This window comes from Notamacropus eugenii, chromosome 5 (assembly GCF_028372415.1).
Source record: "Notamacropus eugenii isolate mMacEug1 chromosome 5, mMacEug1.pri_v2, whole genome shotgun sequence".
NCBI classification, from domain to species: domain Eukaryota; kingdom Metazoa; phylum Chordata; class Mammalia; order Diprotodontia; family Macropodidae; genus Notamacropus; species Notamacropus eugenii.
In genome coordinates this window covers 68297146-68322156 of record NC_092876.1, presented here as the reverse complement: position 1 = coordinate 68322156, position 25011 = coordinate 68297146, and the positions used below count along the sequence as shown (strand labels likewise).

The following is a 25011-nucleotide window of genomic DNA, read 5'->3' as shown; positions in this document are numbered from 1 at the left end:
AGCCAAGATGGCAGAGTAGAAAGACATACATATGCTAGCTCCAAACCCACAGCCCATAAATTACCTGTAAAGAAGAACTCCCAACAAATTCTGGAGCAGCAGAAGCCACAGAACAATGGAGTGGAGGAGATTACTGTTCCAGAGATACCTAAAAAACTGACCCAAAAGGTCCATCGCGCACTGGACCAGAGTAGAGCCCAGCCCTGCCTTGGCCTAACAGCACCAAGAGGAGCAGATCTGAGCAGACTTCAGGGACGGAATCTCCAGTGGCCTCGTAGGTCCCTCCATCCACAGGTGACAAAGGTCAGTGAGAGGGTCTTTTTGGGTGGCCGAGAGGGGAGTGGGGTGTCCCCATAATTCAGGCCCCCTCGGGAGGCAGCAGTGGAGGCAGCAGTGGACAGGGGCTCCCAAAGCAGGCAGGAGCTAGGCTCCATTGTTGAAGGTCTCTGCATAAACCCCCTGAGGGAACCAAGCCCATGAGGTAGCCCTGCCCTGACCTGAGCACCTGAACTTAATCTCACACTGAATAGCAACCCTGCCCCCACCCAAAGCCCTGAGGCTGGGAAGCAGCATTTGAATCTCAGACCCCAAGCTGGCTGGGCGGATCTGGAGGCAAGGTGGGTGTGGAGAGGACACTCAGAAGTCAAGTCACTGGCTGGGAAAATGCCCAGAAAAGGGAAAAAAAATAAGACCATAGGAGGTTACTTTCTTGGTGAACAAATATCTCCTCCCATCCTTTCAGATGAGGAAGAACAATGCTTACCATCAGGGAAAGACAGAGAAATCAAGGCTTCTGTATCCCAAACAGGCAAAATAAATATTCAGTGGGCTCAGGCCATGGAAGAGCTCAAAAAGGATTTTGAAAATCAAGTTAGAGAGGTAGAAGAAAAACTGGGAAGAGAAATGAGGGAGATGCAAGAAAAGCATGAAAAACAGGTCAACACCTTTCTAAAGGAGACCCAAAAAAATGCTGAAGAAAATAACACCCTGAAAAATAGGCTAACTCAATTGGCAAAAGAGGTTCAAAAAGCCAATGAGGAGAAGAATGCTTTCGAAAGCAGAATTAGCCAAATGGAAAAGGAGGTTCAAAAGCTCACTGAAGATCCAGGAGAGACAATTTAAAAATTATGGGACTACCTGAAAGCCATGATCAAAAAAAGAGCCTAGACATCATCTTTCATGAAATTATCCAGGAAAACTGCCCTGAGATTCTAGGACCAGAGGGCAAAATAAGTATTCAAGGAATACACCAATCACCGCCTTAAAGAGATCCAAAAAGAGAAACTCCTAGGAACATTGTGGCCAAATTCCAGAGTTCCCAGGTCAAGGAGAAAATATTGCAAGCAGCTAGAAAGAAACAATTCAAGTACTGTGGAAATACAATCAGGATAACACAAGATCTAGCAGCTTCTACATTAAGGAATTGAAGGGCGTGTAATATGATATTCCAGAAGTCAAAGGAACTAGGAGTAAAACCAAGAATCACCTACCCAGCAAAACTGAGTATAATACTTCAGGGGAAAAAATGGTCTTTCAATGAAATAGAGGACTTTCAAGCATTCTTGATGAAAAGACCAGAGCTGAAAAGAAAATTTGACTTTCAAACACAAGAATGAAGAGAAACATGAAACGGTAAACAGCAAAGAGAAGTCATAAGGGACTTACTAAAGTTGAACTGTTTACATTCCTACATGGAAAGACAATATTTGTAACTCTTGAAACTTTTCGGTATCTGGGTAGTGGGTGGGATTACACACACACACACACACACACACACACACACACACAGAGCGAATTAAATAGGATGGGATCATATCTTAAAAAAATGAAATTAAGCAGTGAGAGAAATATATTGGGAGGAAAAAGGGAGAAATGGAATGGGGCAAATTATCTCTCACAAAAGAGGCAAGCATAAGACTTTTTAGTGGAGGGAAAAAGAGAGGAGGTGAAAGAAAAACACGAAGTTTACTCTCATCACATTCCACTAAAGGAAGAAATAAAATGCACACTCATTTTGGTATGAAAACCTATCTTACAATACAGGAAAGTGGGGGAGAAGAGGATAAGCAGGGTGGGGGGGATGAGGGAAGGGAGGGCAACGGGAGGAGGGAGCAATTTGAAGTCAACATTCTTGGGGAGGGACAGGATCCAAAGAGAGAATAGAAGCAATGGGGGGCAGGATAGGATGGAGGGAAATATAGTTAGTCTTACACAACACGACTATTATGGAAATCATTTGCAAAACTACACAGATATGGCCTATATTGAAGTGCTTGCCTTCCCAAAGGGAATGGGAGGGGAGGGAGGGATGAAGAGAAGTCCGAACTCAAAGTTTTAGGAACAACTGTTGAGTATTGTTCTTGCATACAACTAGGAAATAAGAAATACAGGTAAAGGGGTATAGAAAGTTATCTGGCCCTACAGGACAAAAGAGAGGAGGGGGACAAGTGAAGGGAGGGATGATAGAAGAGAGGGCAGATTGGTGATAGGGGCAATTAGAATGCTTGGTGTTTTGGAGTGGGGGAGGGGACAAATGGGGAGAAAATTTGGAACCCAAAATTTTGTGAAAATGAATGTTAAAAGTTAAATAAATTAATAAAAAAAAAAAAAAGAAAATTTATTTTTGTCCTGCGTGGTTTTCATTTTTGAGTTCTTGAAATTTAACTCTGAAAAACAGGCTTTTAAAAAGCCCTTTGTATTTAAATGGAGCTACTTAATATACCCTTAAATCCATCATTCTAGCTTTCATTGAATGGTCAATAACAGGGCCAGCTCAAGTCTCTGTGGCTCATTGTTTTAAGTTCTAATGGCTTAATAAGCCATCAGAGGTTTCCAAAGTGGGTAATACCGACCCCTAGGGGCACTGGAATGATCCAGGGAGATAGTCTAGCCTTGAGTGCAATTGGGAAGTGTTGAAGAAAAATAAGAGGGAGGTGGAAGCATAAGGAAAGAAGAGAATTTTGTAAAACTGTTCATACATGTTTCCTCTGTTGTATAACAGTGTTAAAATCGTAGGATTACATTATTTTCCAAATAAACACACAAAATGCAAGTTATAACTGATCAGTGGCTGTTGGGACTGGAAGCTCAAATCCGTGTGGACAGTCTCGGGCGGGTAAAAGTGGGACTTCTAAATCTTAGAGTCTTACGAGGCCCTCCATGAACAGCGGGGGTTCGAGAAGGTCAGACCGAGCTAGCTCGGCTAGCTCGGGTATTTCCGCCTCTCCCCCGGAGATACCTGATGGGTGGAGTCTCCCTGCCCTCGAGGTCGTCCCGGATTGGAGCACACCTAGTTACCTAACAGCATGGTATTGAGATGCAAACTGTGTGGCTGAAGATTAAGTAGGATTGAGGAAGCCAGAAAGCTCTTAGCAAGTGTGGAGCCAAAGAGAAAAGTAGGGCTCCGCTTCTTTTCTTTCCTCTCTCCCCTCCCCCTCTCTCCCCGCTTGTACTTCTACTTCCATTCCCTTAAGCTTAGCCTTCTTAGGAAATCTCCCCCTCTTCGTCCTAAGGAAGATCCCCCTGCACTTGTAACCGAAACCCTGTAATAAAGCTCAACCCTTGTTTGACTCTGGAACGTCCTTTCTCTCATACGTGCATCCGGCGTGGCCAGCCGAAGACCTCGGGAGGTGAGGTAAGGAAGACTCGGGTAGCCCAATACAGGCCTCTAGGCTTGCCAAGTGGCCAAGTCCATCTACAAGTCTTGTTGGCAGGTGAGAGTGTTCCAAATTGTTGGGAAATCTAGTATGAATCGACAGGATTATGTTTGTGTAATGAGTTATTTACAATATGATACTATGGGGTTCCATGAAGCCATATTGCATCATCAAAATTTCAATGCAGGAAAAACGTAAATTTACAATAAATTATTAAATTTAAGATGCATCTTTTTAAAAAATGATTCAAATTTTTAAAAATTATTAAAGGGTTAAAATTAAAATAATTTCCAGGTGATGTTGAGTAATTTTTTTTTTAAATGAGGTGGTGGGCCAAATAACTGAGTGCAAATAGTGATAGTTTTCTGAAGGTCTTCCCTTTCCAGATTGACATCTTTAGGATGGTAAATTGAGCCATCTTGTCTCAGTTTTTACCTATCCCTTAGTCATTGAACAGGCATGGTCTCAGACTAACTGAAACTTGAGAAAGACCCTAATTTAGAAAGGCCATCCTGGGCCATTACCATCTTCTTGACCTTTGTCTTGTCATCTTGACTTAAATGGCCCTGATGAGAAATCAAGGCTTTGCTAAGCTCTGCCTCACTCAAATCAAGTTTGGATTCAAGTCAAGATATCACACTCATGGCTCATGATGTCATTGGTCCTCTTGGTTGATGGACAAGACAAACAGCCACAACAACTGACCTCCCTGGCTTCCTTTTAAATGCTAACTAAAATCTCACCTTCTGCAGGAAGCCTTCTCCGACTTTTCTTAATCTGAGTGCCCTCCCTATAAATTCTCTTCTGTTTATCATGTATACAGCTTCCTTTGCACATATTTGTTTATATATTGTCTCCCTAGATCCTTGATTGTCTTTTACCAGTGATTAGGACAGTGATTGGCGCTTAATAGGCTCTTAATAAATGTTTATTGATTTTAGAAGAAATGATGGGAACAAGATGAGAGTTACTCTTTGTTAAAAGGTTGGATATTAATTTAATCCATTTCCTTTAAGAAGAGTCTTGTCTTTGACAATAGTCCAGCTTTCCCCAGGAGTCTGGAAAAAAATTTTTTTTTAAAAAAAGTACTGCATTATTTCTTGGTATTTTCTGTTTTGTTAAAAAGATGTTTTTTTACAAACTGTTTTCACATTGTGAAGTTGTGGTCTGCTCTTGAAACTCATCTCAACTTGTTCCATTTTCATATTTTAATCAGACATCCTCAATCTGCGTGAAGCCCATTCTCATAAATCTTTCACAGAGATGAGAAATTCACCATCTGAATCAGGAGTTGCTTATATTTTCCCAGTTACCTTTTTTAAATGAGAAATTTTTAATTCTGAATTTAATCAACTCTAAAAAAGAGGACATTTCCACATACAAAGTAGAAGAGAAAAAGTGGAATATATGTGGTTACAAATCTCTATTACCTTTAGCTTGCTTTATTTTTTAAAAAAATCACATATGGATGTACGTCTGTATCCAGCTATCATATATCTATATGTATTTTTGTCAAAATGTATCTTCATAGTTGTCCTCTCCCCTTCCTTTTCCTCCTCCTCTGCCACCATCAACCCCCCCCCCCCCCCCCACTATCATCCAGCCTTTGAGGCTTGTCTAGTCTAGAACTCTCTGAATCCTTCAGTGACTCCTATTTACTAGACTAGAGACTCACCTTCCCTGCTCATCTCTCTTTTACTAAATTACTAAAATGAGGCTGGGGTGTGTCTGTTTCAGTTCTGTGTTGTTTGTCCTCCATTTCAGGTGCAGGAGGTGATCCTCATGGACCCTAGAGACCTTGGAGCTAGGATTGCAGACAGAGTCATGCAGCCAGCAGCCTGGCAAGGAAGACCTGAGAAGCCAGAGTGCCTGGAACTCAAACCCGAGAGGTATTTTAGACTTTGGACTTGGACTGTGCTCTGTATAGGAACTGAGTTAAGCTATGAATTCCTTCCTTCCTCTTGCCCAGACACTTAAGTGGTGGTGGTCTGGGAGTGGGCAAAAGGATTGTGTCTCCCAGGTACTGGGGGGGAGTCTGTTTGTTTACTTGTGATTTTACCTTTGGAAGTAAATATTCCTTTGTAAAATGTGTTACAAAAGAAAAACACTCTTTGTAACAAACAAGTAGAATCAAACAAAACAAATCCTCACATTGGTCACATCCAAAAATATATATAAACTCTTCTTGTACTTTGACCTTGTACTTTACCTCTCTGTCACCGTTATACTTCATCATCAGTCTTCTGAAATTGTCACTAGTCATTGCATTGATCAAAGTTCTTAAATCATTAAAAACAAAAAAGCTGTTTTTCTTCTTGTTCTTGTTACTACATAAATTGGTTTCCTGGTCCTGCACACTTCCCTTTGCCTCAATTCATATAAGAATTCCCGGGATTCTTTGAAAATGTTCCTTTCAGGGGTGGAGCCAAGAAGGTGGAGTGAAAACAGGTACTCATCTGAGCTCTCCCACAAGCTCCTTTAAATACCTCTAAAAAGTGAATCTGAACAAATTCTAGAGAGGAGTAATCCACAAAGAGATAGAGCGTGGCATATTTCCAGCTGAAGACAACCTGGAAGGTAGACGGGAATGATCTGTTGCACCAGGCTGGGAGAGGAGCACAGTCTAGCACACAGGCTGCACCAGCGCAGACTCAATCATAGCAAAGCCGGAGTAGACTCCAGCAGTGGTGATTCTCAGACCGCTTAGCACAGGAGTGGAATCTGTTGGAACTGGGTGAGAGAGAAGGGTCTGTGCCTGTGGCAACAACTACTCCAGGGGCTGTCAACCCACAGACTGAATGTTTGAAAGTCACCTATTTAAATTTCCAGGAGCCAAGATGTTGCAGTAAGTTCTCAGCCTTCCTTGCTGACCTTGGAAAATCCAGAGAATATCACCCCAGGAAAAATCCTGGAATAGTAGAGCCAGCAGAAAGACAGGATATGGCAGTCTTTTAGCTTGGGAGGCTAGGGAGATTAATAGGAAAGGTTCCTCTTGTTGTGGCTGAAGGGGACCAGGACAGGACAGGTGGCATCTCATCAAGCCAGTGGCAACCCCCACCTCAGCAGACCAGCAGGAGATCCTGAGCCCCAGGTGTAGGAGTAGGCAAGTGCCAACACCAGGCACACACTAGCCACCTCTAGCAGCTCCAGCTCAGCACCAGGTAAACTACCAGACCACTACAACATTCTGCTGCCAGCACCTGAGGTCCCAGCACAGAAAATCAGTAACCAGGTCTCCAGCACCCAGCATAAGAAGTCTGAGATAGTCTTCCCCCTGGACCCCAGAAGCAGAGATCAAATATAAAAGCAAGGGGAAAAAAGGCAAACAGCATGAGCAAGAAGAATAAAAAAAAAAATCAGTGACCATAGAGAAATATCTTGGTGGTAAGGAAGATCAAAACAGAAATTCAGGAGAGGATAGCATGGTCAATATGCCCACATCTGAAATCTCAAAGGGGAATCTGATCTGGTCTCAAGCCCAAGAAACCTTCTTGGAAGAGCTCAAGGAGGATTTTAGAGGTCAAATAAGAGAGGTAGAAGGAAAATTATAAAATACAATTGACAAAATGGGGGAAAAGTACATTGAAGAAAACAACTTAAAAAGTAGAATTGGTCAAATGGAAAAGGAGGTACAAAAGCTGACTGAAGAAAACAATTCATTAAAAATTGGAACTGGGCAAGTGGAAGCTAACGACTCTATGAGACATCAAAAACCAGTCAAAAAAAATCAGAAGAATGAAAAAATAGAAGAAAATGTGAAATATCTCATTAGACAATGTTCCTTTTGTAATTTCTTACAGCACTATAATATTTCAGTTGTCTTTTAAAAGAATAAAAATATCATTGATCATCTTTTCCATTTTTTTTTGAAATTTTTCCCTCTTTAGGGATATTTTGAAAAATGGATTCTTGAGTGCTTTCAAAATTATATTGCCTATGGTACTGATTTCTTCTATTTGATTTGGTTATATTCAGCCTCTCTTTCTCACCTGATTTCTTTAACTTCCATGGATATCACTTTTCTTTTTTTGAAAATGAAAACTCTCATTGAAAATTTAATAGTGGTATTTCCACTTCTTCACTTAATATATTGTTTATTCAGGTAGTGAATTCCAAATCTCAGGGCTCTGCTTTCAACATGAATAAGATTATAGCATTATGTAGATCTTTTCTATTGTCTCCCTTCCACATTTACATGTAAATGCTCACCTTTGTTCCTAGCTCTAAATCCTGTCTGAGTCTCTCTTGCTAGTAAGATCTTCTGGCTTGGTTCAATATCACATCAAGGTCAATGTAAGGCATTTCCATGTCTTCTTCAACTCCTTTCCATGCTTTTTTCTTTTGTATGTGTGACACAATATTGCTCATCACCATCGACCCTCCTCCATATTGCTTTGCAAATGACATTTATTCTAAACCAATATTGTTCATGGAGTCTCAGATTTTGAAGGGACCGTAGAGGCTCCCTAGTTCTCTGGATCTAAACAAAAATTCCCTTTTACAATATACTCAGGCACTTAACACTTATTAGCTGTGTGACCCCGGACAAGTCACTTAATGCCGATTGCCTAGCAAAACCCCAAAACCCAAAACCCATACCCAAGTGGTTGTTTAGCTTTGCTTGTGTGAGCCTTTGTTATGGGTTATTTTTGTCTCTTGTTTTTTAGGCACCCAGGAAGACAGTTATCACTGTGTTAAGTATCCAGCAAGGGAGCTTCATTAGGTGAGTAAAATACCTGATTCTGCCCCCAAGTCATAAAGTATTTGAATTGCTAGCTGAGATTTCCCATTCTCTCTCTGGTATATGTGCACATGGGTAGCCCTTTTTCAAAAAGGCTAAAATAGTGGTGTCAGACTAAAACAGAAACAGATTCTAAGCGGCACATTGGCTTAAAAAACCACAAATGAGCATTATCTATATTGTTTTGTATTTTTATTTATTTTGTTAAATATTTTCCAATTACATTTCAATGTGGCTCAGCAGAATGAAGCCTGTGGACAGTGAGTTTGACTCTATATTCCCTCTGGAGAATGCAATAAAAATGCATTTAATGCAATAAAATGTTCTCATATTCTTTAAATATCTAGGTGATTGTCTCCACCACCATATTCCCTACTTTTGTCAACTGGGTTATGTATTAAATTTAAGGGATGAAATGGAATATTAATCCAAATATTAAAAAAATGAAATTTGCTATTTACAGATGACCAAATTCTTATTCCATTATATGAAATATAGATTCTCAGGTCACTTCCCAAAGTATTCATAGAGTCAAAGACTTATTATGCAGTGATCACATGGTTTATTGTACATAGAATAAAATAAAAAGGAAACTAAAACTAAACATTCTAGAATGAAGACAGTCTCCATCAGCTACCTTGATCTTCTACTTGAGAAGTTGATTCTTTGAACTCAAATGCTAGATTTTACATTTTTTCTCTTAAATTTTATCTTACTAGATTTGGCTTCAATGTTCTAACCAAGGTATTTTTTAGATCCTGATTGTATCATTTACCATGTCATCTGCGTGTCCTTCTTTTGTGTCATCTTCAGATCTGATAAGCTACAGATCTCCTTTCTGCTTGACACAGATCAAGTATCTGCTTACTAGCAGTTTTGGGGGTTTTTTCAGCTCCCCAAACTGTGGCAAGTATTTTATAGCATTCAATCAGAAAGCATTTATTAAGCACTTCCTATATGCTAAATGGGGGAGCTAGGTCGTTCAGTGGATAGAGTACTGGGCTTGGAACCAAAACAATGCATCTTCATATCAAACCTGGTGTCAAACACTTACTAGTTGTATAAGCCTGGGCAAGTCATCTAACCTGTTTGCTCCAGTTCCTCATCCGTAAAAAATGAGCTGGAGAAGGAAATGGCAAACCACTCCAGTATCTCTGCCAAGAAAGCACCAAAGGGGGTAAAGAAGAGTCAGACACGACTAAACAATAATAATTCATTTCCACAACTGACTTCAGGAGAGGCGGACAAGGGTGAGAGGCACTTTCTCCCTCTCTAAGTCAAATAAGATTTAAGAAGGAAAGAATAAGGAAGGAGAGAAAAGAGGCTGAAAACGCAGATCTAAAATTATTAAGGATTTCTCTCTTTAGTTGACTAGGTAAGGCTCACCGAGGTCAGCAACACCAGAGAGGGGAAATAGTTCTGGGGGTTGGACACCTGAGAAACTCCGCCTACAATGCTCAAGAAACTACACCGTGACAAGAGATCAGGAGGCGGTAGTAGAGAGTAGTTGCGGTAGAAAGAAACTGCATTACAACTGAATATCAACGGATGGCAGCAGAGAGCAGCAGAAATACCTAGGAGAGACTGGAAATACCTCTGAGAACATCTCAGGGGTTGCATCTAGCAGAGAAGAGAGAAGAGAGACCTCACCAGAGCACATCCGCAGCTCCGCAGCGTTAGAGACTTGAGATTCTTGATCTATTTCTGTTCCCTGGCCACATGTGCTACTTACAAATGTGCGCCTTCATATGTATTCTCTGATCACATATTGTTATCTGCATACATCTATTTCCCTCTCCCGCAGCAGAGTAGTAAATAGTGTAAGTGTATCCCTGTATCGTCAGTCAACAAGCATTTATTAAGCACCTACTATGTGCCAGACACTCTGATAAGTGCTAAAAATAGTGGCAGAAAAGAAGACAACTTCTGACCTCAAGGAGCTTACATTCAAATGGGGGAGAACAACATATAACAGGGCAATTTGAAAAGGGTTGGGGCAGAATGTACCCTTTGGGGTGGGGAGATGGTAGAGAAAGTCCTGTGGAGATAAGTCAGCAGTTCACCCTAGAGAGGAATGAAGACTTGATTGACTGAAGCCTCTTTCTTAAATTAGAGGCACTATGTGTATTGGGGAATCTTTCTTGTCACATATTTCTCTGCTATCATATTAAATATCTTTTGCCTTGAATAAATGTGTCTTCTGGTGGGTCTAGCAGAAGAAATATAAATCCAAACTTTCTTTTTCTTTCTTTCTCTCTTTCTCTCTTTCTTTCTTTCTTTCTTTCTTTCTTTCTTTCTTTCTTTCTTTCTTTCTTTCTTTCTTTCTTTCTTTCTTTCCTTCCTTCCTTCCTTCCTTCCTTCCTTCCTTCCTTCCTTCCTTCCTTCCTTCTCTCTCTCTCTTTCTTCCTTCCTTTCTTCCTTTCTGTCTTTCTTTCTGTCTTTCTTTCTTTCCAATCAGGGAATGTTTCCTGAAACAGACAAGTCAACAAGCTTCTGTGAAGATGCATACTATGTACCAGGCACTGGACAAAGGTCAAAGATAGCCCCTCTCCTCAAGGAGTTTACCATCCAATAGGGTAGACAATGCATAGAATCAGTTACTAATGAAGAATCTTTTGGAGGTGACCCCATGTTTTAACCTATGAGCAGCCAGGCTGCAGGGAAGTCCCTAGGGGAGGGAGGTCCTAGAGGAGAGGGAGTCCACATGCTTGGATCTCCCTAGTGCTAATCCCATCTTCTCAAGAGTGCCAGGGTACACTATCATGCATATTCACTAACCTGTGTCCTTATTTGAAACGTAGGCCAATTGACCATTGTTTTCCTTCATTTTTGAAGAGGATAAATGACCTCACAAGGTGATGTCTTGACTTGTACATGAATTGGATTTCAGCGAGGCAGAGTTGTACAAGTCATTGGCCTCACTCTTTCTTCCAGACATTGAAGTCTAAACCTGATTTAACCTGTCTGCCAGGTGGGTTTTACCAGGATGTGATTGATGCCCATGCTACAGCTTCTTAGAGCCACAGGTAAGACTTGGGTGACAGGTGGACACCAAAGGTGGATGAGCAGCCAGAAAAAGGGCTCAGCAATCCCTCACATCAGAGGTGCTAGTCCTCCCTGAACATTCCATACCTTCCAATCTCACTACTTATGGAGGAGCTGAGATGGAATGGCCCATTTTCCTTTGCAGATGGGTACAGTGTCGCTTTTATTATGAAAAGTTATCTTTAAATGTGGCTGGAGGTTTGAGGCCCTAGCTCAGGGGTGGGGAACCTGGGACCTCAAGGCCACATATGGTCTTCTAGGTCCTTAAGTGTGGCTTTTCAACTGAATCCAAGTTTTATGGAACAAATTCTTTCATTAAGGGAATTTGTTCTGTGAAGTTTGGATTCAGTCAATGGATTGCACTTGAGGACTTAGAGGGCCACATGTGACCTTGAGGCTCAAGGTTTCCCACCCCTGCTCTATCTGATTCCCTCTCAACCATCCCACCAAGCTTTTCAGTTTTGGTAATTTTTAAGGAACTGCTTTTAAGTCTCTCTTCCCGAGTTTTGCCTTTTTTATCAGGGGAAGATTCAAACATAGAATTTTCCTTTTAACAACAACATGAAACCAACTATGGACAAACAAGCTATATATACAGTATAAATGGGAAATAATCTCAGAGGAAAGGCATTTAAGCAGGATGTTAGGGACAGCATTTGGATTTATTAACTAAAATTGAATTTCTATTTTAAAATGCACACATTGAAGTTCAGGGGCGACAGTGGAAAAAACATGGCTTTAGTTGTGGCTTCATTGGCAGGCTCCAAGATTGTCCTTTGAGAGTCAAATAAATAAGGAGTTGGCAGAGCTATTTTTCTCATGTGTTCCAAAGCAAGAAAAAGCACCATTTCAGGGGACGTTTGGTTATTTTAAATGTCAGAGCTCTCCATATTATTTATAAATGAACCATGACAAAAATAATGGCAGCTTGTGTGCTAATGATCTGTTGCAGTGGGTTAGGGCATAGAAAAATTCTATGAAGTTGAGCAGATCCTCTAAATTAAATTAACCTATACTATACATGGGCAGCTAGGTAGCCCAGTGAATGGAGTGCATTTTCTGAGTGCCTGGGTTCAGAAAGACCTGAGTTCATATCTGGCCTCAGACACTCCGTGTGTGACCCTAGGCAAGTCACTTATTCTTATTCTCAGTTTTTCTATCTATAAAATGAGATGTCTATGTCCCAGAGTTGTTGGTGAGGATCATATGAGAAAATACAAGGCGTCCCAAAAGTCTTAGTGCAGATTAAAGCTAGTCAAGCTGTGCTAAGACATTCCAGACTCTGTATAGGTAAAGCAGTTTGAAAATTTAAATAAATATCAGCTATCATTATTATTATTATAACACAGATAAATGCAAGCCTGTGTTCTTCACTCTCACTAGCCAAATCTTTCTTCCCCTACCGCCCCCATTATGTACTCTCTATCCCACCTCTACCACTTAGTCACTTGTGCTAGCTTGCATCCTGTTCCCACCCACTGCTGCCCTTTGGGTGACCTTCATCTTTAGCTCTTCAGAGACTGCAGTACACCATGACTCACAGCCTTACAGCATCACTTGGTATGAAGGTGAAAAAAATGGACCTTTGTTTCAGGGAAAAGTTTGGGGTCATTAAAAGGACACTAAAGTTTCTGACAAGTAATTCTGCCTTGTCAGCTTTCTTCTAGTCAATTCTGGACCTGACACTTTGTCCATTTGCAACGTCCATTGAGTCCACTAGGTGGAGAAGTAGACAGAATGCTGGACCAAGAGTCACAAAAACCAGAGTCCAAATCCACCCTAAGATGTCTCCTAGGTCTGTGATCCTGGTCAAGACTCTTAACCTCTGTTTGACTCATTTTTCTCATCTGTAAAACAACCATGATGATAGCACCTGCTTCCCAGGATTGTTGTGAGGCTCAAGTGAAGTAATATTGGTAAAGTGCTTAACATACTATCTTGACACATAGTAGGCATTTAAAAATGTTTCCTCCCTTCCTCTGTCTCAAGTATATATAACTGATGAATTAATTCTGCAAGTCATCCATTCAATTGACTTTCTTTATCCATTTGAATTTTCTTGTGTGGATAGTTTGGTTGAACATTTTTTTTTTTTGAGTGATTGAGAATCTCATTTAGGAAATGCCTCTGTGATCTGGACTTGAGCTAATCAGTACAATGTTGTCTGTACAAGGGCATAGGGATGATCTTCCATCCGCAAGAATCCCCTTTTTGATTTGGAGGCTATGCCATTTCTTCTCCACGACAAAAATGAACAAACCTCTTGGTGAGCATATCTTAGTATATATCTCACTTGATTTTAATAATCAAAGTGTTCTCCAAGATAGGTATTTCTCACAATTTTAGTCATAGATTAAGAGCTAGAAGGTTCCTTGGAAGACATCAAATACAATTCCCTCATTTTATTATGATGCAACTTTTTTAGCCGATAAAGATTTTTATTTGACCATGTGGCCTAGGGAGATATAGTAACTTACCCAAGGTTATACAGGTACTAAGCGGAAGAGTCAGGTTTTAAGTCCAGGTCCTCTCTGACTCCTTTGATGTCCTTTTCACTGTGTCAGGCTGTGTTCGCCCTCATTTTGTAGATGAGCAAACTGGATCCCAGAGGGATCTTGCCTGAGATTCAAACCCAGGTCTTCTGATTCTAAATCCTCTTCTCTTTCCACTGTACGATGGTGTCTTCTCTTGGAATCCACCTAATATACTCATTTCACTTTACAGATGAAGAGACTTGGGTCCAGAGAAGAGGAAATGATGTCAATATTTTGCAATGAGTGAGTAGCAGTGCTGAAGCTATAAACCTGTTCTCCTGCCTCTCAGGCCAGGGTTCTATCCTTCCACAAGCCAGGAAATGGTTATTGATTTTCAATTGGATAAGCACACCATTTTTGTCCTCTCCTTGATCAGCATACCATGACCCATGGGCCAAATTTAGCCTACTACCTGGTTTTTGTACAGCCTGCAAGCTAAGATCTTAAAAAAAAAGTTTATTGTAGTTTACAGACCTTTGATCTGAGTCACTAACAAAACTGTTGAACAGAACAAGGCCAAGGATAGATCCCTGGATCACTCCATGGGAGACTTCCCTTCTGGATGACAGTGAGTGAGCCATTCAGTCTTTGGATCTAATGGTTCAGCCAGTTCTGAACCGAGTTAGATGTGCCATCATCTTGCCCAAATCTATTTTGTCCACAAGGATACAATGACAGTCTTTGGCAAATGCTTCGCTAAAACATCTCCTTCTCTACCAGTTTTGTAACCCTGTTTTAAAAAAAAGCAACAAGGGTCCTACAGATTGTTTCTGGTATGCACATTGATGTTTGCTTCAAAACTCTCTATCAGTTCAAAAATAATACACCAAGTGATGAGAATTAGAAAGATGTATGAAAGAGTCTATCCAGTGTAGATTAGATGGTTGATAAAACACTAAGGTTGTTAGTTTACTGCTTGCCACTCAAGTTTGATGGCTCTGGGAGACCTTTCTCAACTCTGCTTCACTTCAATCCAGTTCACAAGTAAGTCAAGACATCAAAAACCTGTGACATCATTGATCCTCCTTGAAAACGAAGGATGGACGATAACTGCAGAACTGTGAGGCTTGCTTGGTTTTCATGATTCTCTCTTAATGAGGAGCTCTTGGTATATTAGTCTCAGCCTCCAAAGGAAAATGGTGTCCTCCGCATCCAAACACCTAAACTAAATTTAGGATTGGTTCACCCAGATGCTTTGGAGACCTTTGGATTATAGATTTATAGCTGGAAAGGATCTTAAGGATCAACTAGTCCAACTCCCACATTTACAGATGAAGAAACTGAGATCCAGAATGGCAGCATGGTTTGTTGAACAAATGGTAGATTTGAGGGTGGAGGGTTGGCATCCTGGCTTTGCCACTGACTACTTATACATCTTTGGGAAAGTCATTTTGGGGAGACTGAATCTCATGTTAGGGAAATTTATAGCAAAATTATAGTGGATCATCTTTCTATGCCAAAATCACAAATTTGACCCACAGCAAGTGATTAGCAAAAACTACGGGAAAACGCTGAGGGCCAGGTTCAATGCTCAGAACTCCAAGCTAGGCCATCAGCTAGAGCTGATCCTAAAATTTAGTCCTGGACCCAGGCCATGGATTTTCCCTGAGGACCTGGGAGAACGGACTTAGTGACCAGAGTCTAGAGTTGGCCTGCTCTGAGTCCTGGCCTGGACTTGGTCCTCAGTCTAGCAGAGAAGCATGGAGAGGGTGGGAGGAGAAACTTTCAGAGAAGCTGGAATTGAAGACTCAATCCCCAGATCTCCCAGCTAGTCCAATAACACAGGTTTGCCCAGAGCAGATTCTTAGAAGAAGAAGGAAACCAAAAAAGAGAAAAAGCTATATCAATGCCAGAGACTCCTCCAGACATAAACCCAGGAGATGAGAATAACTCCAAACACCTACATACAGGACCTCAGAGAAACACATAAGTTTGCCCAGGAGATCACTTAGAATTCTTAGAAGAAATGAAATGAGAGCTTTTTAAAGAGTTAAAATGATATTATAAATGAAATGAGACCAATAAAGGAAAGAATTAGAAAAGAAATGGGAGTTATACAGGAGAGACCTGGAAAGAGAATCGACAGTTGTCCAGTGTGGGAATTTGTGTCATTTGACTGTGCTTGTTACAAGAGGTTTTTTTTCCCCTTTTTCCTTTTTTTTAGCAAGTGGTGGGGAGTATGGAGGCAGGTAGGAGGAAGAAAAAAATGGGCACTTGATACTTGAAAATATTTGAAAATTTAATTTAAAACAATTCATGGAATAGTTTTGATGGGAAAATCCTTTTAAATTATGCAAAATTTAACTAACATTCAGTTAATACAATAATAGCTTTAGAGTGTACAAAAAGCAGAGAGGTAGCTAGAGTCAGGAAGACCTGAGTTCAAATCTAGACTAGGACACATACTAGCTGTGTGATCCTGGGCAAGTCCCCTATTTGCCTCAGTTCCTCATCTGTAAAATGAATTGGAGAAGGAAATGGCAAACTACTCTAATGTCTTGGCCAATAAAACCCCAATGGGGTCACAAAGACAATGTTGCCTTCAACAGTAGAAGGAACATTTGGAAAAGAGGCAAGTTTGATCATGAGTATTGCATTAGACATAATGAATTTGAGATATTTCAGGACATTCAGTTTGAAATGTCAATTATGTGGTTAAAATGTGACCTGGAGTCTGGGAGAAAGACCAGGGCTGGTAATATACATGTGGGAGGTATCTGCATGGAGATGATCATTGAAGTTTTGGGAGCTGATAAGAAATAACAAGGGAAAGAGAATATGGAGAAAAGAGGGCTCAGCACTGAGACTTGGAGAACATTCAGGGTCAAGGATTGGGACATGAGTGTTGAGCCAGCAAAAGAGTACCAAACTGAGAGATGGCAGTAACCAAGTGGAGATAACGTCCAGCAGTGTCAAATGCTGAGAGATCGAGAAGCATTTTAAATAGGATGTGGAGAAGATAGAGAAGACTCAGGGAAAAGGCAAAGCAGACAGTAATATCAAGTAACTGGCCTTTATACGGAGTATCCCAAATGTCTCAGGGCTCTTTTAAGCTTTATTAGAGCAAATCACTTTTTTTATAATCTCTCTCTGAAATTAAAATAATAATAGCAACAGTTCACATTTCTCTGTGCTCCAAGACACCTTGCCTCTCCTCCCCTAGAAAAACTGTAAAAGCTACTGGGAAGATGCCTTCTTATAGCCCGTTAGGCTTCTAAATCTGCCTATGGCATGAGCTGTTTGCCAAATCCAGAGTATGTCAGGATTCTGCAAGACAAGAGTCAGAAGTGCTAACTCTTAGAATGAGCTGTGGCTGGTGAGAAGAGATAACAAAAAGGCTGTCATTTTTTAAAAATTTAAATTGAGAAAGAGGCAAAATCAAGAAGGGGTAAAGCGCTGCTGGCTGTGCATAGGCTATTCATAATAGATAATTAGGAGGCAGAGTTTCTTGGCCTTTCTTTCATTTCTCTTTTCTCTGCCAAGAAGAATGACCTTTCAGACAAGCGTCTTTGACCTGGCAAGGACAGAGCAAAAAGAGCAAATAAAGAGTTGATACCCATATTGAGCCAAAATATGAAGAAGCAAACAAGAAAAAGAAACCAAAACAAGAGGAAATGAGCTAGGAGCAGCTAGGTGGTGCAGTGAATAGCACATCAGCCCTGAAGTCAGGATGGACCTGAGTTCAAATGCTGACACAAGTCATGTGATCCTGGGTAAGTCACTTAACACTGACTGCAGCTCAAAAAACAAAGAAAAGAAAACAGGAAACGAGCTTGCAGTACAATCAGACTTTGTGAGAGACATCCTGGTACCATGAAAAGAATTCTGGTTATTGGAATTAGAGGATCAGGGTTCAGATCCTGGTTCTGTCACCTGTCACATGTGGGACCTAGGGCAAATCACTTCTTCTCTCCAGGTCTCATTTTCCTTATCTTCAAAATGATCCTTAAGGTCACTTCCAGCTTTAAGTTTATGATTCCTGCTTTGATATGACCAGACAGTCTGGGATGCTGAAAAAACTGATAAATATAAATTGCAGAATTAGTCAGTAATCTTTAAAAGATTGTGGAGGGTTAAAAAATTGCTTTTACATGTACCTAGGGAAAATAACATGTCAAATTTAACTAAAAATTAAACAAACAAAAATAAAATAATAAACAAATGCATGGAAATAGTTTTTTAAAAGATCGTGGAGGACAAGAGAGGTGCCCCAGCATTGGAGAAGGTCAAATGTCCTGATTTTCAAAAAGAGTAGGAGGGTAGAATCTGCATACTACTGATTCACTACCCTTTCTTTGGGTCCTGGAAAAGCAATAGAGTGTATCATTAAAGTGATGGCTGGGGAACATCTAGAGAAGGAGTGGTCATCATAGATCTCAAGCATAATTTCATCAAGGCCAAGTTGTGCCAGAGTAACTTCATTTTCTTTTGTAACAGGGTGATGGATCAATTGGGAGGATCCTGTAAATATGATTCCCTAGATTTTGGTATAGGGAGGACAAGTGTGTGTGTGTGTGTGTGTGTGTGTGTGTGTGTGTGTGTGTGTGTTGTTAGAAGAAAATCAGAAAAAAAATGAATTAGAAGAAAAGTCATGAGTCTCTTTCAGTTTTCTGTTTCCAGCGTTTTTGATTTGGATGGACCATGACTGACCTCCTGAGAGTAGAAAAGAGTTGAAAGGAATGTTCACATTTTACACCAAACAGGAGTTCAGACTAAAGGAGTCCTCTGTAGTTTAAAATACATACTTAAAAGACCTACAGGTTTCACTAGCACTCTCTCTAGATTAACTAAAGCACAAAAAATAAAGTTGGTCCCCGGGGGTTTTCAATTAAAGAACTAGGAGACGGCTCTCCCTATTGAGAAGATGCTTTAGCCTAGGTGATGGTGACCAGCAGATGGCGACAGAGAGCAGCAATAGCTCAGCAGAGACTCCTGTCAGACAATTCAGTATCTTTGCCAAGAAAACCCAAATGGTTAACACAGAGAGCAGCAGAGAGCACTTCATAGTACCTCTGGAGGCTCTGCAGTGTCAGAGGTCTGAGTGGTCCTGGCCCCAGGGTTCCTTACATCTTTGTCCCTTCATAGGTGTTCTCTGGCCTCAAGTGTTCCCTACATACATGCTCCACCATGTGTGTCTCCTTATAACATATATTCCCTACATATGTCCACTCCTTCACTTGTGGTAAAAAGGAAGATAAGATGTTTGGAAAAGAAGTTGTAAACTTGACACAGAGACATGATATAATAGTGATGGAGGACTTCAAGTATCCGGACGTCTGCTCATCTGCTAGAACTCTCTGTCTCTCTCTGTCTTTGTCTCTGTTTCTCTCCTCTTCTCCCCCTCCTCTGTCTCCTCTGTCTCTCTGTCTCTCTCTCTGTCTCTCTGTCTTTCTCTCTCTCCCTTCCTCCCTCTCCCATCTCTCCTCCCTTCTCTATCTTTCTGTCTTTCTCTAATTTCCTCTGTTTTTCCCTCCACCACCTGTCTCTCCTGATCTCTATCTCTGCCTTCCTGCCTGCCTCTCAAAATCAGAACAGCTAATTTCTTGATTTGTCATAGTGATAATCTCATCCTTCAAAAGGTGAAAGAACCAGCAAGGAGAAACTCTGTACTGCATCTGATTCTCACTAAGAAGCAGAAACTGGCTCTTGAGTGGAAAGGAAGGGAAGCTTGGTGGTAAGTGAGGACTGCCTCCTGGAATTTGTGATAGAGAAGGAGAGGAAAGCTGGCCTTAGTCTGACATGCACCCTGGACTTGGAGAAGGTAAATATTCAAGGGCTCAGAGGAAAGATAGGCAGGATCCCATGAAATAATATGCTTTGGAAGAAGTCAGCTCAGGAGCGATTGGTGATACTCAAGAATGATATTCTGAAGACACAAAAGGAAAATATTCCAATGCAGAAAAGGAGTTATCTAAATAGATAGGCTTGGATGCACTGGGAATGCACTAAGTAAATGTATAGAATATGGCAGCTAGGTGGTGCAGGGGATAACGTGCCAGGACTGGAGCCTGGAAGACTTGAATTTAAATCCAGCCTCAGAGATTTTCTAGCTGTTTGATCCTGGACAAGTCACTTCACCCTGTTTGCCTCAGTTTCCTTATCTGTAAAATGAGCTAGAAAAGGAAATGGCAAACCACTCTAGTATCTTTGCCAAGAAAGCCCCAAAACAGGGTCACAAAGACTCAGACATGACTGGAAATGATTGAACCAACAAACGAAAATAGAATATGAAAGTAAGGTGAAGTAACAGAATCTGAACATGAAAGTAATGCTATCCCTTAAAAATAGTGTCAGTAGGACTAAAGCCCAGAATTTCTTCTTTCATTTCTTCATTCAACATTTATTAAATGCCTACTCTGTACCAAGCACATTAAGAATGATCTGAGGCTGGCAAAGGGAATCTAGGGATGACAAGAAGGGTTTTTAAAAGCCATATTGACAGAAAAGGGAGGATCAAAGAAGGGCCAGGACTGTTGCTTGGGGTGGATAGGACAGTGCTAACTGACCCTACAGAGAAGGCCATGCTGCTTAATTATGATATGATCTGTTTTCTCTGCAAAAGGGAATGGTATTTACCTGGGAATGATAAAATAAAAATCACTGTCAGGGAATGAATTCTACAGATAAGTAAGGAGACAGTAAGAGAGAGCTCCATTGCCCTTGACAATTTCAAGTCACCTAGCCCAGATGAATAACATTCTTCAGTCCTGAAAGACTTGGCGACTGGGATTGCTGAGCCACTGTCAACGATATTTGAAAGATCATGGAAAATGGGAGATGAACCATAGGATTGGAGAAGGACAAAAGTCCCAATTTAAAGAAAAGAGAAAAGAGCCTGCCAACTATAGCCAGGAAGCTTGGCTTTGATTGTGGGAAAATTCTAGAAAGAGTCATTAAAGAGATGGTTGGAAACTTTCTAGAAAAGGAAGTAGTGATTATAAAAAGCCAGCATGGCTTCATTGGTGACAGGTCATGGCAACCTGAACTCATTACTTTTTTTTTTTTGTGACAGGAATAATAGGATGGCAAAGGGGGGCAATGCTATGGATGTAGTTTCCCTAGATCTTAGCAAATCTTTTGATAAAGTATATTATACTATTCTTGTAGAGGAGGAGAGGTATGGATTGGATGATAATATAATCATATGTATTAGGAACTATCTGGATGGCCAGATCCAAGGAGTAATTGTGAGTAGTTCAGTGTCTGGGCAGCGGAAGGTCTTCAGCAGAGCACCCCAGGGATTTGTACTTGACCTCATTTAGCATTTTTATTTAAATTCATAGATGGCATATGACTGATGACACAGGGACTGCTAACATACGGAATGACAGGATCTAAAGGGAAATGGACAGACTGGAGCATTGGGTTGGTTTGGTTTTTTAGGCAATTAAGGTTAAGTGACTTGCCCAGGGTCACACAACTAGTAAATGTCTAAGGCCAAATTTGAACTCAGATCCTCCTGACTCCAGAGCTGGTGTTCTATCCACTGTACCACCTACCTTCCCATCTGTCATGTAATTGGCCTCTAATAATTGTGTTTCCTTCTTCTTTGCTTCCTCAAAAGTACAAAACAAAATGAAACCCTTTTCATTATCCTTTGCATTCACTGTCAGTCTCCTCTCATTCTGAGATTTTCAGGCCTTCTGCCACCATTTTTACAGGACCCGGCACCCTCTTGACTTTCTCCTTTGTTACCTACCCTGTTTTTACCATTTATACACATCTTTTGTTTACTTCTGCTGGCGGGTGAGTCCCCTGTACATCCATATCAGACTGTTAAGACAGCTTCTCCTTTTTTTCCTGATCAGTATTTCTTTTTGAGTCAGATTTCATTCTTGAGCATTTCCTATTCTCCTTGGTCCAACTTCTCCTATACATTCTTGGCCACAAGATCCTATGTATATTTTTTTTTCCTGAACTCTTTGAAATCTACTCTCCAGGAATGTATGGGGCATGTCAGACTCCTAGCTTCTTTCCAAGCTTCTGATTTATTTTTCTTCAGGACTTGGCCCTTCCTTATTGGCCAGATTCGGGTCCCTTGTAGTGATTCCCCCTTGCTGTTTCCTCTGACTCTTGAAGAATTAAATTAGTCTCATGTCCAGGATTAAGACATAACAGAAGATAGTAGTCATTTTTGCCTTGGGAAGGCTAGAGCTGGAGAATTGTGGTCCATTCTGGGCACAACATTTGAAGAAGACTGACAGACTTATCCAAAGAAAGCTAAGTAGGATGGTGAAGGCTGTCAGAATGTTCTGATGGGAAGATGAGTTAAAAGAATTGGCAATATATGTCTGCAGAAGAGAAGATTTAAAGGGAACATGGCAGTTGTCTTCGAGATCTGAAAGGCTGTCACATGTAAGATGGATTAGATTTGTTGTCCTTGGCCCTAGAGAGAGGAAGACTCAGATACTGTGATCATTAAAACAAGTCAAAAACTTATCAATCAATTTGATTTTGTAAGCACGAGAGCTTCAGCATGTGTGCAGAAAGCTGAATTTCTCCATCACAATTAAGTCGTGTGTTGATACCAGCGTTGGGATCTGCTTCCCAAATTACTTAACTATTTCCTTCTTCTATCCAGGGGATCTGTAGTCTATGTCCATGACAGTATTACCTCTATCAATGGAGAACCACTGATCCTCATTAAAATGCTCTCTCCAAGCTTCCCCAATTCAGCTTGTGATTTTCCACACTTGGGCGTTTCTTCTAAAATCAATTGATCTTTTAACGTAAGGTTTTCTTTTGAATAAAGTGTATCCTCCCACGGCTATGTTGTAACAGTTATTACTCCCATCCAACCCATTCTCAGTGCTAAGGATTTGCCTTTTTGTTTCGGGACTGTTGACTTACCTTGTTTATTTCCAACACTTTGTATATTTGTGTATAAACATTCAAGGCCATGGCTTTTATTACTGGCTCTCCTCTTGAGTTGAGCTTTCTGTAAATTACTGACCCTTTTTAATGATTTTCTTACTGTGTACTATCTATGTGCTACTCTGGTTTGACAGAGACACATACAGAGAGAGTGGTAATTTTGTGCTGGCCAAGATACAGCACAAAAAAGACAATGTGTGAGTAATAAAGGCAATGATTTTTGTTGCTAAGGTCAGTGGAGTGACGTCAGCCTCCTCTTTTCAGCTTTCTTTGCCCAGTCCAGCTCCCCATGAGTGATTTTCAAGGCTGAGGAGAGGCACCGTGGGGGTGAAGAATGCTGTTGAGAACTATTTTCCCATCAAAGATTTATCCAGCTCCTTTGCACTTTGCCAAAGTGTAACCCCTAGAGTATCTGACAGGACTAGGAGGTTTTATAAAAATTAGCAGGAACTTTTGATTGCAACTCAGAGGAGAGTTAGATGGAGGGAGTCTGAGGAACCAGGTAAAGAGACCAACACAGTAGTAGATCCTGAACATTCTGAACAGTGAAAGACCAGCAGGTGGTGGCAGAGAGCAGGCAAAGTGCAAAAACCTGTAGGAATGTAGACTATAGACCTGAGGTAATTTTACAGATAAGGAAACTGAGGCACAAAGAGGTTAAATGACTTGTGCAAAGTCGTAGCAGAGCTGGGATTTGAACTGAGGTCTTCTTACCCCCAATCCAGTGTATTTTCCAGTTTTCCATTTTACTTTTCAAGAGATAAAGTTCAGTAGAGATGATGGGATTCCATGCAAAGCAACATGATGTCACCAGAGGATGTTAATGACTTTGTGTCATTATAGGTATGTCTAGGCAGCGTAGGCAGCTAGCTGGACCTGAAGTCAGGAAGATCTGAGTTTAAATCCAGTTTCAGACCCTTACATACTGTGTGACCCTGGACAAGTCACTTTGCCTGTGTTTGCCTCTGTTTCCTCAACTGTAAAACAGGGATAATAATAGCACCTACCACTAAAGGCTTGTTGTGAGGATCAAGTGGGATGATATTTGTAAAGCACTTAGCATGGTGCCTGGCACACAATAGGAGTCCTGTGTGTGTCCCCTATGCATGTTTCCTATCCACCCGTATTTCTGACCTGTGCACCATTTTACATACATTCTCCAGGTGTGTTCCTTATATGTGTGTCCTTCTTGCATATATTTGGGACATACATATTCCTGGTGTTTAAGTCCTCTCCACATGGGTGGAAAGTCCCTTTGTATGTCCTTCCTCACTGGTGACCTGACAACCTGTGAGAAAGTGTATTCCCTGGAGAGAGGAATTTCTTTTTGTCTCTTACTTTACATGTTAGGTTGTTTGGTTAACTATTTTTTGCTTTGAGTCAATACAGTTATTCCTTCTACAACAAGGGGGTTAGTTAGGGGAGCGGTATCCCTGCAACCTGAAAAATATACATAAAATTTTTTGGTCCTTTCTTTGTACTGAGAAGTCTGAATTATTATTGTATTAAAAGATAAAATATGCTGATCTTATACAATATTATACATATATTTTATGCATTTCTGAGTTTCTAGACTTTTTCTGTGTTGTCTGCTGGTCTTTGTGTGTTGTCTACACACTCAAAATTTTCCCATAAAATTCCCATTTTATTTCTCATGCCAACCCACAATATATCAAGACCATGACAGGGAAAGTTGCAATGTGGGAGGGATAACTACATACTCTGTAATTGTAATTGACAGTAATAGTATAGTTTTGAATCGGTACTGACCCATAGGATGCCTCAAACCCAGGGTAGTGACTTCTGGCCTATGTGTGAGGGAGCCCTGTATTTTACATGCAAAGGTAGCTTTCTTACTTGCTCTCCATTTTTAATAGAAAGTTTTCTTTAATAGAAGATTTCAGGCAAATACATTTTAAAAATTAATTTATTTGTTTTCAGTTTTCAACAATCACTTCCATGAGTCTTAAATTTTCTCCCTCCCCTAGATCGCATGCAACCTTATATGGGTTCTACACATTCTTATTAAACACATTTTCACATTAGTCATGTTGCATAGAATAATTAAAGGGAATGGGAGAAATCATGAGAAAAACCAAACCAAAACAAAACATAACACAAGAGAAAAGAGTCTGCTTCATTCTGCATTCCAAATCCATTG

At 40.6% G+C, this 25011-nt stretch overlaps 1 long non-coding RNA gene across 3 annotated transcripts; it reads left to right on the top strand.

Moving 5' to 3' along the window:
- On the top strand, positions 1–24652 carry LOC140504495 (uncharacterized). 3 transcript variants are annotated; one of them, XR_011967127.1, is made up of 5 exons: positions 3130–3634; positions 5421–5545; positions 8324–8379; positions 11332–11423; positions 14167–24652. It is a non-coding gene; the product is annotated as an uncharacterized lncRNA (long non-coding RNA). The 3 variants fall into 3 exon arrangements; XR_011967128.1 differs by lacking the exons at positions 3130–3634; positions 11332–11423; positions 14167–24652 and adding exons at positions 1–303; positions 9765–10578; XR_011967126.1 differs by lacking the exons at positions 11332–11423; positions 14167–24652 and adding an exon at positions 9765–10578.
- The last annotated feature ends 359 nt before the right edge of the window (positions 24653–25011 follow it).